The following is a 15,165-nucleotide window of genomic DNA, read 5'->3' as shown; positions in this document are numbered from 1 at the left end:
AAAGGTGGGATGTGCATGGATTCTTGGAAGCTAGAGAAACTATGAGGTGTGGGTTGGGGAGCAAAACATTCTGGGGATGGGGGACAACCAGAACAAAGGCCCAGAGACTGCAAGGAACTACAAGTAGTCCAGGGTGGCTGGATCATTGAATTTGTGGAGGGTAATAATGTATAACAAGTCTGGAAAAGCAGGAAGGCATCGGGTGATGAAGAGTTTTTATGCCAAATGTAGGAGTTTATAGTTGATCCTAGAGGTGATAGGAAGCCATTGGAGCTCCTCGAGTAGGAGTCAGATTTACATTTTAGAGGAATCACATTGGCATCTGAGTGGAGGATGGTGGAGTGGGGAGACACTTGAGTCGGCTATTGCAATAGTGTGGCTAAGATGTGTGGGGACTTGAAGGAGGGTGGCTGCTGTGTGAGTGGAGAGAAGAGGAGATAAAGAAAAGATGTGAACATAGAAACGATAAAATTTGGCAATTGGATATGTGGGGTGAGGGTAAGGTGGTAAGGAGTCTTGGGTCATAAGTGTCTGAAAGGATGGCATCCTCAATAATAGAGAAGTTTGGATGAGAGGGATATGTGTGTGTGTGTGTATACGTTGCACTTGTGATCTTAAATAAGATGTTCCACAATCCCCATAGAGTATAGGGGAGGACATTGCAAACCTATGCCTCTTAGAGGTGCCACTAATCCTGCTGCTCAAAGATCCCAAAGTAGATATAATGAAATGCCCTGTATTCACCACGGTCACCATCCTGGAATCCCCACAAAATGAAAGAGCAACCCTAACTCATGTCAGAGATAGGACTTATTTTGAAGAAGGCTTGGAAAACCATCTTGGGAGCTGGTGCCTCTTGAGGCCTCGGACAAGAGCATCTATATAGAACATCTTTGAATAAATCTCATCTGAACACAGAGATCTTGTGAATAGGTTTTCTCTTTTTTCCTTCCCTAAGTCCAGAAATGAGCAAGAGAAACGGATTGTCTCCTCATTTTACACATCCTGGAACTCCCACAGAGAGCCCTAAATCACATTTCAGCACTCGCCCTAATTCATCATTATAACGAGACTGCCAGAGTGGACTTATCTTGTTTCCACTTGTCAAGTCAGGGTTTCTAGGGTAGCCCATCAGCTTGCTATCAACCTTAACTCTCCACTGGCTCTCTCTTCCTGAGAGGGAGCTGGCTTGCTCACCTCCTTATACACACTTCAACAGATTAGAGGGGTGTCTCCAGAAGGACAGACAATCACAGCCAAGACTACTTAGCTACTATTTACTCACAAGATCCTCAGCTGTCATTCTGGTAGGGTGGGATACATTCTTAATACTTGCCAATGTAACTCCTGAGCTAAATCTCAGGTGGCTAGATGGTGTAGTGGATAGAGCATTAGGCCTAGAGTTAGAAAGACCTGGGGTCAAATCTTGCCTCAGACACTTACCGGCTATGTGAACCTGAGCCAGTTGGAGATAATTAATGAGCTAATACTTATAAAGCACTTATCACAATTTATTTTTTTAAAATTCTAAGTTCCAAACTTTTCTTCCTCCCTCCCTTTCTCTCTCCCTTTCTTCCTCCCTCCCCAAGACAGCAAACAATCTGATATAGATTATGCACATACAAGTAGGTTAAACATATTTCCATATTAGTCATATTGTGAAAGAAGAATCAGAACAAAAGGGAAAAACCATGAGAAAGAAAAAACAAAAAACAACAAAGAAGTAAAAACAGTATGCTTCAATCTTTACTCAGACTCCATAGTTTTTTTTTTTTTTTAATGTGGTCAGCATTTTCCATCATGAGTCTTTTGGAATTGTCTTAGATCGTTTGTATTGCTTAGAAGAGCCAAGTCTATCACAGCTAATCATCACACAATGTTGCTGTTACTATGTGCAATGTTCTGGTTCTGCTCACTTCATTCAGCATCAGTTCATGTAAGTCTTTGCAAGTGTTTCTGAAATCTGCCTGCTCAGCATTTGTTATAGCACAATAGTATCCCAGTACATTCATATACCACAGCTTTGCTCAGTCATTCCCCAGTTGATGGGCATCCCCTCAATTTCCAATTCTTTGCCACCACAAGAAGAGCTGCTATAAATATTTTTGTACATGTGGATCCTTTTCCCTTTTTTAAGATCTCTTTGGGATGCAGACCAAGTAGCGGTACTGCTGGATCAAAGGGTATGTACAGTTTGGTTTCCCTTTGGGTGCTACTAACTCTTAAACATAAAACATTTCATAAATTGGGAGGATGGGCAGAACAAGCATAATTGTAACATAACACTTATTCAGAAGAAGGAAAAAGCAGGAATAATTAAAATATCACAGTTCACCCATGATCCTGGGTTATACTATGGATTACTGAAAACCTAGTTTAAGTAGTGTGGCCCTAACCCCTCAGGATGCATGTATGCTAATGCCAATAAACCCAGAGACTGGAAATCACCACCACTACCCCACCTTTGCAGGATAACACAGTCAAAGTTTAGTCCCTTATGTCCCTGCCCCCCTTTCCTCACACCTTATTAGGTAACTTAGAAAATACCTTCATTTCACCCATCTCAACTGTACTACTATATTCCCTTAGGAATGACAGGGCAGTTTCCTATTGGTGCCAGGACTGCTCTTTATCTAAAACTCTATATAAGTTTGAACCTTGAATGGTTTTAGGCCTTTGACTGGAGTGGGAGAGCCAGTGGATGGTTCCACTTCTGGAAGCTACCCTACTGTGCACTTCCCTTAGCCAAGAACAATGGAGGCTACACACCAATACTGTTCCCTATTGGAACCTGTTCTCTTTCTCCCCTTGTTAGTAATAAAGTTTTGTTAACTGCTGTTCCTGTGCGGCCCTACCATTCTTCAGCTGAAGTCTCCTATGCTACAGAGACCCTTTCACCAAAGAATAGACACACACTTACTGAAACTTAGCAGGAAGGCATATGAGTAGGGAAACTAAAATGCCCAGGACAACTCACAACCCTGGACTGCAGACTTTGGTGTCCTCTTTAGGGAGCAATCTGTCATATGTGGCAGCTAGGTGGTGCAGTGGATAGAGCACCAGGCCTGGAGTCAGGAAGACTCATCTTCCTGAGTTCAAATCTGGCCTCAGACACTTACTAGCTATGTCACCCTGGACAAGTCACTTAACCCTATTTGCCTCAGTTTCCTCTTCTGTAAATTGAGCTGGAGAAGGAAATGGGAAACTCCTCCATTATCTTTGCCAAGAAAACCCCAAGAGGTCACAGAGTCAAACATGACTGAAAAATGACTCAACAACAAAAACTACACCATGTATTACTTATGGGGCAAAAGTACTTCTCTTTTTCAGCTCTCCTGCTGGGAAAAGCTGATTCTCTTCTACTCTAATTCTGCTGAAGCAGCATTAAGCTCTTATAATGCACAGGCAATCTTGGCAGGGTGCTGAGGAAGTGTTGTGCTCTTTTGGCAAAAATGCAGTGTGATCCAAAAGTCAAAGTAGTTTTAAAATTAAAACTAACATTTAGGACACTTTGAATGTCAACATTAGATTCTTTCATGGAAACCACAGCTCTAAGCCTAGAATCTTCAGCTTTTCAGGAGCTGCTCCCTTAGCTGAAAGCTGAAAAGCAATGGAGACTAGCCAAGCCAGCTCTTAACATAGCAGGATTCTGTTTTGTTCAGTTAACTCCCAGCAACAAGGCCTCTCTCCTGAACATCATAATTAACAGCTGCAAAGGCTTTCTTACTCCTTTTCTTTCCCCTTCTGCTAAGCCAGAGGTTCCCAAACATATTTGGCCTACTGCCCCCTTTTCCAAAAAAAGAATTACTCAGCACACCTTCCCCCCCCCACCCCCACACCCCTGGAAATCTATTTTCTTTAACCCTTTAACATTTTTTTTTGAAATTTGTAACATTTCAAAGAATATGAATTTTTTAAAAAATGATGCATCTTGAATTTAATAATTTATTATAAATTTGTGGGTTTTTTTCCTGCACTGAAATTTTGATGATGCAATATTGCATCATGTGACTGTATAGTACTGTAAACAAGTCATTACACTCACATATTCCTGCTGATGCATACTGGAATTCTCCACAATGCTCGACATGCTCCCCTACCAACACTTACTTGTTAAGACCTGTTGGCAGACTTGACCACTGATTGGTTATAACTTGCATTTTGTGTGTTTATTTGGAAAATAATGTAATCACTATGACTTTAACTCTGCTACACAACAGATGAAATATGTATGAATGGTTCTTCAAAATTTTGTCTTCTCTTCTTTCTTCATGCTTTGACCACCCTCTTATTTTTATTCAACACAATTGTACCTGAGGCTACTACTCTCCCCATGCTGCCTTTCATTTCAGCACTCCCCAGGGGGTGGTATCATCCACTTTGGGAACCTAAGTGTTAGGTTGTAAAAAACAGTAAATGGTAATCTGAGAGGTTTCCCTTGTCTTAAGTTGTAGAAAGTGTTTTCTCCAGCTGAAAGCTAAGCTTTTAGCAAAGCCTGGTCTCTTCAAATAAGTATAGGGTCCCAGCAAAGCAGTCAAAGAACCTCTCTGTCTCCCCCAGAAGCTGTCTTAATTGAAAGCAGTCGCCACTCTCTCTACCCGGCTTTTAGCTTCTCATGTCACCACTTCCATAAGCATCTTTCTGACTTCTGTGTTTTCTGTTCCCAGCCTCTTCAGTCTCTCAAATCAGGATCTCCTCATGGGCAGTGACCCTTCTCCAACTCAGATTGAAAAACCCAAATTCACAGTTCTATATCAATTACGGCACTAACAGACAACATATAAATTTTCCACAGCCTACAGTTTTTTTTTTTTTAAAGATAGACCAGCCATTTTATTTTCCCCTGATCGGTTCTGGAATGTTGATGGACAAATAGCTCTTTACATGGGCTTTGGAGGGGGCCTGGGGGCAGCACCTGCAGGTCTGAATCGGGGGTGGGGGGGGCGTCCCATCCTTCCGAGGCTCACGGGAGCCATTCCTCACTACCTTGCTATGGATCCCGCAGCTCACACAGTAACGCAGTTTCACATAAAGTTTGGGCAGCACATAGTTTTCGAAGACGCTGGCCTCGGAGATGTCCCTGACAGCCGTGGCTTCCACGATGTTGCGGATGACGAACTTCTTGACGGCCTTGTCCTTGGGCACGCAGTGGGTGCAGTTGGTGCAGCGGGTGGGCTGCACGCAGCCGTGGCCCTTCTTGGCGCGCCCAGTGTTCCTCCTCTTCTCGGTCATCTTGAAAGCCAGGAACCGAAAAAAACTACAGTTTTTTGATTTATGGTTTCTCGACTATGTACTTCAAAACTGAAAATAGTCATATGTAAATGAGCCGATTGACCACAATGCACTGCAGGCATTTTAAACTCAGTACTCTTACCTCTGAATTGCTTTTAAAAAGGAACGCTCAGTACATATATCTGATTGTATTCTCTCAGGTCCTTAGAACTGTCTCAAACTGTTTTTCTTATCTGACTTTTTTTTCCTCACATGATTGTCCCTTAAAAAAAACACCTTTTTCAGCAAATAAAATGTCCATATCTGTAATTGTACCAATTACCAGCCATGTTTGATTCCAGTCATGGCTGATTCTTCATGCCCCACTTCGGGTTTTCTTGGCAAAGCGGTTTGCTTTTTCCTTCTCTAGCTCATTCTACAGATGAAGAACTGAGGCAAACAGGGTTACATGACGTGCTCAGGGTCACAAAGTTAGTAAGTATCTGGGGTCACATTTGAATTTAGGACTCCAAGACCAGTGGTCTATCCACTGTACCGCCAAGCTGCCCATTAATGCAAGTACTATGTTTTAATTTTCTCTGTATCTTTGACCTATGCCCAACATAGTACTTTTATATATAGTAAGCACTTAAAAATAGTTTTAAAATTTAATGACTAGTTGCTAAGGGAGAACAATGCAGAATTGCCATATATACATATATATGAGCTTCATAGATACAATATATGCATCTATAATATATGCACAAATGTAGTATTTATACAAATATACATGGCTATAGATATATGTGGGCATGCCCAGTTGAGCTAACCAGGAGGTGGCTTAGAGAGGTTTTGTGAGCATGCCCAGTTTGCCTAACATGGAGACCTCTGCATTCCCTAACATGTGAGTGGGGGTACCTCCTTTGATTGACTGCCTGTATCTTTAAAACTGGCAAGAATGAGACTGTCATTCTCTTTCTGTTGCTCGCTTTTGACTCTTCTTATGTGCTGTGTTCAGAAGGTGAAGATCCAGTTTACCCGCAGCATCGGGTGCCTTGACCTGAACTGGTGGACGGGGTAGGAACCTTTCCCTGCTCTATCTCTTTTACCTAGATTCCAAGAAATGGGCCTGGAGGTATTTATTTCTGTTCTGTGTTGTTTGTCCTCCTAAGTTTCAGGTACCCAAGGTGATCTACACAGGACTCATGGAGTGATCTTGGAACCAAGATTGCAGGCAGTGGGGTACTTTTAACCCAGCCCAGCACGGAAGCCATGAGAAGCCAGGGTGCCTAGGACTTGAGCCCAAGGGACTGGGAACTCTAGAGGAGCTGAGCTAAACTATGAATCTAATCCCCTCTTCCTTTCCAGAAACTGAGGTGGTTCAGGGAAAGAGGTAGATTTTGCCTTCCACTTATTCAGGGGGAATAAATTTGTATACTTAAGATTATAGATTTCAAAATATTGGCTAAATGGAACTAGGGTTCAGGGGATCACTCCCTATAATCAAGGGAACACTATGAACTGGAACCAATAGCAGAGAGCCTAAATACCCCAGTCAATTTTCTTGTACTCCAGGGGTGCCAGAGAACGGTAGGGGTAAGGAGCAAAATGTAACATATTAGGCCTTCAGGAAGTGGGAACTGGGGTAGTTTATGTTACATATTGATAGAGTTTTGTCTTACTTATGACTCACAGTATCTGTGTCACAAGTCCTGTGTCCTTTGACCTCTCAACTCTCAGTGCTCCTAGGCAAGTCAAAGAATAAAAATTGCAAAAGCAGTTCTGATCTATATTGATAGAGGGAGTTTCTAGACTATATTCCATGCTGTAATGAAATCACAAGTCCCAACAAACAAAAAAAATTTGTGTTTATTTTTTCCCCACATGATCATTAGGCAGAGAAGACCTCTCTTTAGAGGAAGTGGGAATCAATCTGTGCCTTCATAGGTAAATAAGATTTAGATAGGAGAAGATGATGAAGGGCATGCCCAGGAGGAAGAGAGGAGGAAAAACAAAGACCTGGAGTCTGAAATGAATAGACGTCTTCTGGGTATGGTGACTAAACCAACTTGGTTGGAGTGGAAAGAAGGTAAGTGAAGGGCTTTAAATGTCAAGCTAAGCACTGGCATGGATTCTTCAAGTAGTTTTTGTCTTTCTGATGGTACTATAGAAGAATGCTTTGTCAATTATGAAGCTACAAATGTTTCAAAGGAATGTGTTTTTGAAACTGAGAGCTAGGAAGAGAGACAGGTCAAGCCACAATCCTGAAACAAAGATGAGTCAATCTGACTCAACTGTCAACAAAGAATCAAATCTGGGCTTCTGCGGGGGTAGGAGAATTTGGACAGATGTGGCGGTAACCGATCTAGGGAATCTTTCAATGGGCTTATTATCGCAGGGTGGAACTATGGAGCATATGTATATGTGTGTGTATATATATATATATATGTGTGTGTGTGTGTGTGTGTATATATATGTGTATATATATGTATATGTATATATTTTATATACAATACACACACATATACGCATATATATACCTATAGATACACACATACAGGCATATATACATATATGTATACACACACATATATAAATATTATAACAAGCATTTATTAAGAACCTACTATCTGCCAGACAATATGCCAAGTACTTTACAAATATTATCTTATTACTGTCATGATAACTCTGGGAAGTAAGTTCTATTATTATCCCCATTTTACAGATGAGCAAATTGGAATAGACAAAGGTTAAGGGCAGCTAGGTGGCATGGGGATAGAGTGCCAGGTCCGGAGTCAGGACGACTCATCTTCCTGAGTTCAAATCTGTCCCCAGACACTTACTAACTTTGTGACCCTGGGCAAGTCACTAACCCTGTTTGCCTCAGTTTCTTCATCTGTAAAATGAGTTGGAGAAGGAAATGGTAAACTAGTATCTTTACCAAGAAAACTCCAAATGAGGTCATGAACAGCTGGACACAACTGAACAAGAACAACAACCTTCTCATCTATAAAAGAGATAAAATAACACCGTGATTGATTCAACAAGCACTTATTAAGCATCGTACTATGCCCAATGTCCCTTGGCAAATATAACACAAAGCAAGACATGGTCCCTCGACTCAGGAGTTTACAAGAGTTGTGATAATAAGATATATACACAGATAATAACAACGTAAATTAGAATGGCGTGTAAGAAATGTGGAACACTTTGAGATCAGATGAGAGAATATTTCTTCTTCTGTCTGACTGTTCCTTCTCAGTCTCCTTTTCTGGACCCTTCTCTAGATCATGCCTACTAACCGTAAATTAGCTGATACTAACTGTAAATTAGCTGATACTAACTGTAAATTAACTGATACTAACTGTAAATTAACTGTTACTATAATGCATGTGTAAAACTGATTTACCTTTATGTATGTTTATTAGGGCTGATGGTACATAAATAAGAGCCATCAATGCAGGCAACCAAACTATTTTCTCTCCAAGAATTCAAGCATCAACCCCTCTAGGAACAAACCACCAACCTAATTCCCAATGTTCTAAGCAAGCTTGCCTGGCACCCTCATACGTGGGCTCTCTTTTCTTCTCCTGTGATACTATTTCACTCAGTCATCCTGTCAGCTCCATGAATTCCTTTATCATCTCTACACAAATGACTTCCAGATCTATTTGTCCAGCCCTATTCTAAATTTCCTTCCATTTACACTTTATATATTTTGTATGTACATGGCAGTTTACTCGTTTTCTCCCCCATTAGGATGTGAACCCCTTGATGCCGGAAACTGTTCTTTGACATTTTTGTATCCTCACTGCCTAGAATAAAATGAACGCTTAAGAAATATATGCTTGTCGATTGATTGATAATTGTTCAGGGAACCATGGGAGGGGCTTTGTGAAAGACCTGAGCCTTTAAGGACTGATAGGATGTCAACATACTTTAAAAAAAAATTTGGTGTGGTGAAAGGTACTATGGATAGAACACTGGGTCTATGATCAGGAAGACTTGAGTTCAAATCTGGTCTTAGACATTTATAGATACGTGCTCCTGGGCAAGTCACTTAACTTCTGCCTGCCTTGTTTTCCTCAACTGTAAAATGGGGATAACAGTAGCACCTTCCTTTCAGGGTTGTTATGAGGATCAAATAAATAATATTTGTAAAATGTTTAGCATAGTGCCGGGCACATAATGATGCTTAATTATGTTTATTTCTTTCCTTCTATGTGTAGAAAACAGAATGAATAAGTGATAGATTAGACAAGTGCAATGAACATTTGAGGGACAGATAAGTAGTTGAATTAAATTAGACTGGGAGAGAGAACATGAGAAGCAGTATGATCTAAGCCAAAAAAGGTGGTTAGGACCAGACTGTCAAAGGCTTTTAATGTCATGGAAAGAAGTTTTAAATAATTTTCATTAGACAGTAGGAAGCCACTGAATGTTTTTGGACCATGAAATGATGTGATCCAACCTGTATATTAGTAAGATGAATCTGGTATCTATGTGGAGGGTGAATTAATTGGAGGGGAGACAAATAGGAGCAGAGACTGGTAGTCAATAAACATTTATTAAGTGCCTATGTGCCAGGTACATGCAAGACAGTGCTAAGCACTTTACAAATATTATTTGTGTTAAACGCTTGGGATGCAAAGAAAGGTAAAAGATAGTCTCTGCCTTTGAGGATCTCACAATCTGATGGGGAAGACATCCAAATAACTTTGTACAAGAAAGCTATATATAGTGTATACTGGTTAAAACCTTTTAACCAGTAGTACAGGTGAGAGGTAATGAGGGATAAAATGAGGGTGGGGCAGTAGAGATGATAAGAAGACAAATAGAAATGCTCTAGAGATTGCATCAACAGAATTTGTCTCTTGGATAGTTGGGATCAGAAGCAAGGAGGAATCCAAGGTAATTCCAAGGTACTAAGCATGAATGCCTGGGAGGATGGAATTGCTGATAGAGCCAGGGAGTCAGGAAGGTGACTAGATCTTAGGGAGGGATTGGGCCTCTGGGTTTAGACAAGTTGAGCACCTTCCTGGAGATGTCCAGTAGAGGATGGGAAATGAGAATAAATCTTCCTCCTTAGCACCTTCTCTTAGAATACCTTGCCTCTTTCAAGGACAGACTCAAGGTTCATCTCCTAGAAGAGGCCTTTTCTAATTCCCCCAACTTTTAGTGTCTCCCCCATTCCTAAGTAATACTTAGTCTTTGTTTTGTATATATTTTGCATTTACCCATCTGTGTACGTGTTGGTTCCCCCAATAGAATGTAAGCTTCTGGAGGGCAGAGACTTTATTATTTTTTGTGTTGGTATCTTTGCTGCTTGGGCTATAGTAGACACTTAACAAATATTCATTGAATTGAATTTAGACAGGTCAGGATTGGAAATGTAGATTTGGGAATTGTCTACAGTAGAGGTGATAGCTGAAATCACAGAAGTGGGTGAGATCGCTGATGGAAAGGGTATAGAGAGAGAAGAGAAGAGAAGAAACTCGAGGGCAGAGTCAAGGAAGAGGAGAACCAAGAGTTTCAGTGTCATGGGAGCTAAGGAAGTACAAAGTATCTGGACAGAGAGAATGGTTAATTGCATCAAATGCAACTAGGAAGTGAAGGACAATTAGAACTGAACAAAGGTTTTTTTGATTTGACAACTAAGAGGACCATGGTGACCTTCTAGAGAGATGTTGCAATAGATTAGTGGAAATTGAAGGCAGATTACAAAGGGTTGAATTGTGGGTAGGAGCCACAGGGTCATGAAATCATAGCACAGAGGTTATTAACCAGGGTCTATAAACTTGTTTTTATTTTTCAAATTTTTTCCCACTTAATAGTATTTTATTTTTTCCAATTACAAGTAAAGATAGTTTTAAACATTCATTTTTATAAGATTTTGAGTTCCAAAAATTTCCCCTCCCACCTCCATAAGACAGCAAGCCATCTGATATAGGTTATACATGTACAATCATTTTCAACATATTTCTACATTAGTCATATTGTCAAAGAAGAATCAGAACAAAAGGGAAAAACAGTGAGAAAAAAAAAACAAAAAACAACCAAAAAAGAGAAAATAGTATGGTTCAATCTGCATTTAGACTATATACTTCTTTTTCTGGATGTGGATAGCATTTTATGAACTTGTTTTCAAAAATATTTTTGTAACTATATTTCAACATAACTAGTTTCCTCGGTAATCTTCTATATTTTATCTTAGTCATTTAGAAACATTTTCCCCTGAGAAGCGGTCCATAGGTTTCATTAGATTGACAAAGGAGTCCATGACAAGACAAAGGGTAAGAACCCCTGCTAGAAGGAACTGCAGAAGACATCCAGTCCAACCTTCTCATTTTATATGAAGAAGCTTCATCCCATAGAGACGGATTGAGGTTAAGTGACTTGCCTGGAGTCACACAGGTACTAAGTTGCAGAGCTAGAATTCAAACTCCAGTCTCAGGACTTCCAAATTCAACATTCCTTTCACTGCTTCATGCTCTCTTTATCTGTAAAAGGATGGAGGGCACTAGATGCTCTTTAATATCTCTTTCAACTCTAAGATGATGATCTATAATCTAAATGGGAGCAATAAGTGCAGATATAAAAGGGAGGAGAAGTGAGATGGTAGCACTGTAGAAGAGAGAAGCTTCACAGGCATGGATTGGAAGGGAAGAGTCAGACGAAGGGTAGAGATAAAGATAAAAGAGAAAGAAGGGATGATTAATTGGGAGAGATCCTGGAGGAAATAGGGGGAAAATGGATTCAAGAATGCACGTATAGAAGGACTCTTTGACACTTTAGTCATTCTTTGGCAAAAACTTCTAGGAAAATGGGTCAGTAGTCTGATAAAAATTCAGTTTAGACCAATATCTCCTACCATATACTAAGATAAACTCCGAAAGGATATATGGCCTCAATATAATAGGTCATATCATGAGACAATGAGGCAGATAGTGGCACAGTGGATAAAGCACTAGCCCTGGAATCGGAAAGACTGGAGTACAAATGTGGCCTCAGACACTGATCTGTTTGACTCTAGACAAGTCACTCAATCTGTTTGCCTCAGATTCTTCAATTGTAAAATGAGGATAATAATAGCGTCTACCTCCTAGGCTTGTGAGGATCAAATGAGATTTTTTGGTTGGTTTGTTTTTGTTCAGATGTGTCTTATTCTTTGTGACCCCATGAACCATGGCGCACCAGGCCCTCCTATCCTCCATTATCTCTCAAAGTCTGTCCAAGTTCATGTTCATTGTTTCTGTGACGCTATCTGTCCATCTCATCCTCTGCTGACCTTTTGCCTTCAAGCTTTCTCAACACCAGGTTCTTTTCCAGTGAGTCCCATTTTCTCATTATGTGGTTAAGGTATTTAAGCTTCAACTTCAGTATTTGACCTTTCAGTGAATAGCCTGAATTTATTTCTTTAAGTACTGGTTGATTTGACCTCCTGGCTGTTCAAGGGACCGTCTAAAGTTTTCTCTAGCACACAATTTCAAAGTGTTAATTCTGCAATGCTCAGCTTTCCTTATGCTCTTTTGCAGCCATACATTGCTGCTGGAAAAATCATAACTTTGACTATAGAGATCTTTGTCAGCAAGGTGATGTCTCTGCTTTTTAGTAAGCTGCCCAGATTTTCCATAGCTTTCCTTCCAAGGAGCAATTATCTTTTAATTTCGTAACTGCAGTTGCCATCTGCAGTGGTCTTTGATCCCAAGAATATAAAATCTGACACTACTTCCACTTCTTTTCCCTCTATTTGCCGGGAAGTGATAGGACCAGTTGCCAAGATCTTAGTTTTTTTGATGTTAAGATTCAAACCACCTTTTACACTCTCCTTTTTCACCCTCATTAAGAGGCTTGTCAATTCCTCTTCATCTTCTTCCATCAACGTGGTATTATTGGCATATCTGAGATTGTTGATATTTCTCCTGGCAACCTTAATTCTGGCTTTTGATTCATCCAGTCTGATGTTTTGCATGATGTACTCTGCATATAGATTAAATAAACAAGGTGATAATATAGAGTCTCGTCCTTTCCCACTCTTAAACTAATCAATTGTTCCTTGTTTGATTCTAATTATTACATCTTGGCCTGCATACAGGTTCCTGTAATAGCAATTTAGATTTGAAGATCTTTCCCACCCATTAATAGGCCGTGTGACCTGCTTACATCACAGGAAGCCTAAATCACATGTGGTGGGAGGAGTTTCCTGACAGGAAAAGGAAATTATGTCACAGGAAGTGCATAGAGAGTGAGAGAGCAGTTATGACTGCTAATGGCCTCCCTCATGATAGTTAGAACTGAACAGACTGACTTAGCTGTACTGTGAGTTTGTTTTGGGGAAGACCCCAGCAGGGGGTCGGAGAGGTTTTGGGATGGAGAGGCTCCATGTTGTAATATTATGTATGGAATGTTTTACTGCTCTGATAGACTGGATAAATGGCTTGTGGGATATGGTTCTCTGGTGTCTGAATAAATGGTTTACTTCTTCTACCTTCCATGTGGTGAGTCTCATATACTTTGCGATACAGAACTACATAGGCATTTTGACAATTATCATCTATGTTGTTATTATTTCCTTACTGATACAGTTCCTTAGGAGACAAGTAAAACGATCTGGTACTCCCAGTTCTGAGGACTTGCCACATTCTGTTGTGGTCTACGCAGTCAAAGGCTTTAGTGTAGTCAATGAAGCAGAAGTAGATGTTTTTCTAGAACTCCCTTACTTTCTCCATAATGTTGGCAATTTGGTCTTTAGTTCCTCTGCCTCTTTGAAAACCAGCCTGCTCTTCTGGTAGTTCTTGATTCACATATTCCCGAACCCTAACTTGCAGAATCTTAAGCACATCCTTGGAAGCATGTGAAATGAGCACAATTGTTTCATAATTTGGACATTCTTTGGCATTGCCCTTTCTTAGGATTGGGATGTAAATTGATCTTATGGGATCTAGTGGCCACTATTATGTTTTCCAAAGTTGCTGGCGTATTGAGTGCAGCACTTTAACATCATCAGTTTTAAATAACTCAGCTAGAATTCCATCACCTCCATTAGCCATATTGTTTGCAAAGCTTCCTAAATGAGAGCATATTTGTAAAAAAGTACTTAGCACAATGCCTGGCACATAGTAGGTGCTATATAGATGCTTATTCTCTTTCCTTCCTCTTCCTTGCTCACAGAATAAATAAATTAGAAGAACAAAGATCTATTGATAGGATAATTTATGACTAAACAAGCAACAGAGAGGACCTCACAAGATAAAAAAAAACCTTGTTATTTTATCTAATCTAAATGGACAACTTAGATTAGATAAAATAACAGGGTTTGTTTTTTTTTTTTAACATGGAAAATTCTCTGTTTTTGCAAATTGGACTTTGGAGAAATGAATTCTTAAAGTTTTGGTCTACCTCTAACAGGATTACTTCCAGGACCAGAGTAATTTCATCATGGAGTCAACTATCCATGAAAAAGAAGGAGGAATGGAAGAGAAATAAGGAAATAAAGGTTACTTTGCTTTATGGATGAATTGACAGCAGGATTCCTTTAAAGAGGCACCAACTGGTGCATTTGACATTCTAATGTGGTTAAAATGAGAAAGGAAACAGGTAGCAAAAAAAGTCTTAATGGAAAATTTTACTTATAAAGATTTCATATCCAAGATATGTAAAGAACTGATTCAAACTTGTAAGTCTAAGCAATTCCACTAATAGGCAAATGGTCAAAGGATATAAATAAACAGTTTTCAAAGGAAGAAATACAAGCAATTGACAATCATATGAAAAAATGCGCACTAATAATGAGAGAAATGTAAATTGAAGCAATTTGGGGGTACTACCTTACATCCATTCAATTGGCAAAGGTGACAAAAGAGGACAAATGTTGGAAGGGCTGTGGGAAAACAGGTACATTAGCGCACTGTTGGTGGAGCTACAAAATGGTCCAGCCATTCTGAAAAATTACTT

At 39.9% G+C, this 15,165-nt stretch overlaps 1 pseudogene; it reads right to left on the bottom strand.

Annotated features, from left to right (window-relative positions):
* Positions 1–4,880: 4,880 nt before the first annotated feature.
* LOC118827905 lies at positions 4,881–5,232 on the bottom strand (annotated as a pseudogene).
* Positions 5,233–15,165: the final 9,933 nt, after the last annotated feature.

This window comes from Trichosurus vulpecula, chromosome 8 (assembly GCF_011100635.1).
Source record: "Trichosurus vulpecula isolate mTriVul1 chromosome 8, mTriVul1.pri, whole genome shotgun sequence".
In the NCBI taxonomy this organism is placed as follows: Eukaryota; Metazoa; Chordata; class Mammalia; order Diprotodontia; family Phalangeridae; genus Trichosurus; species Trichosurus vulpecula.
Note: the sequence above shows the minus strand (reverse complement) of the source record. Positions and strands in the feature narration are given on the sequence as shown.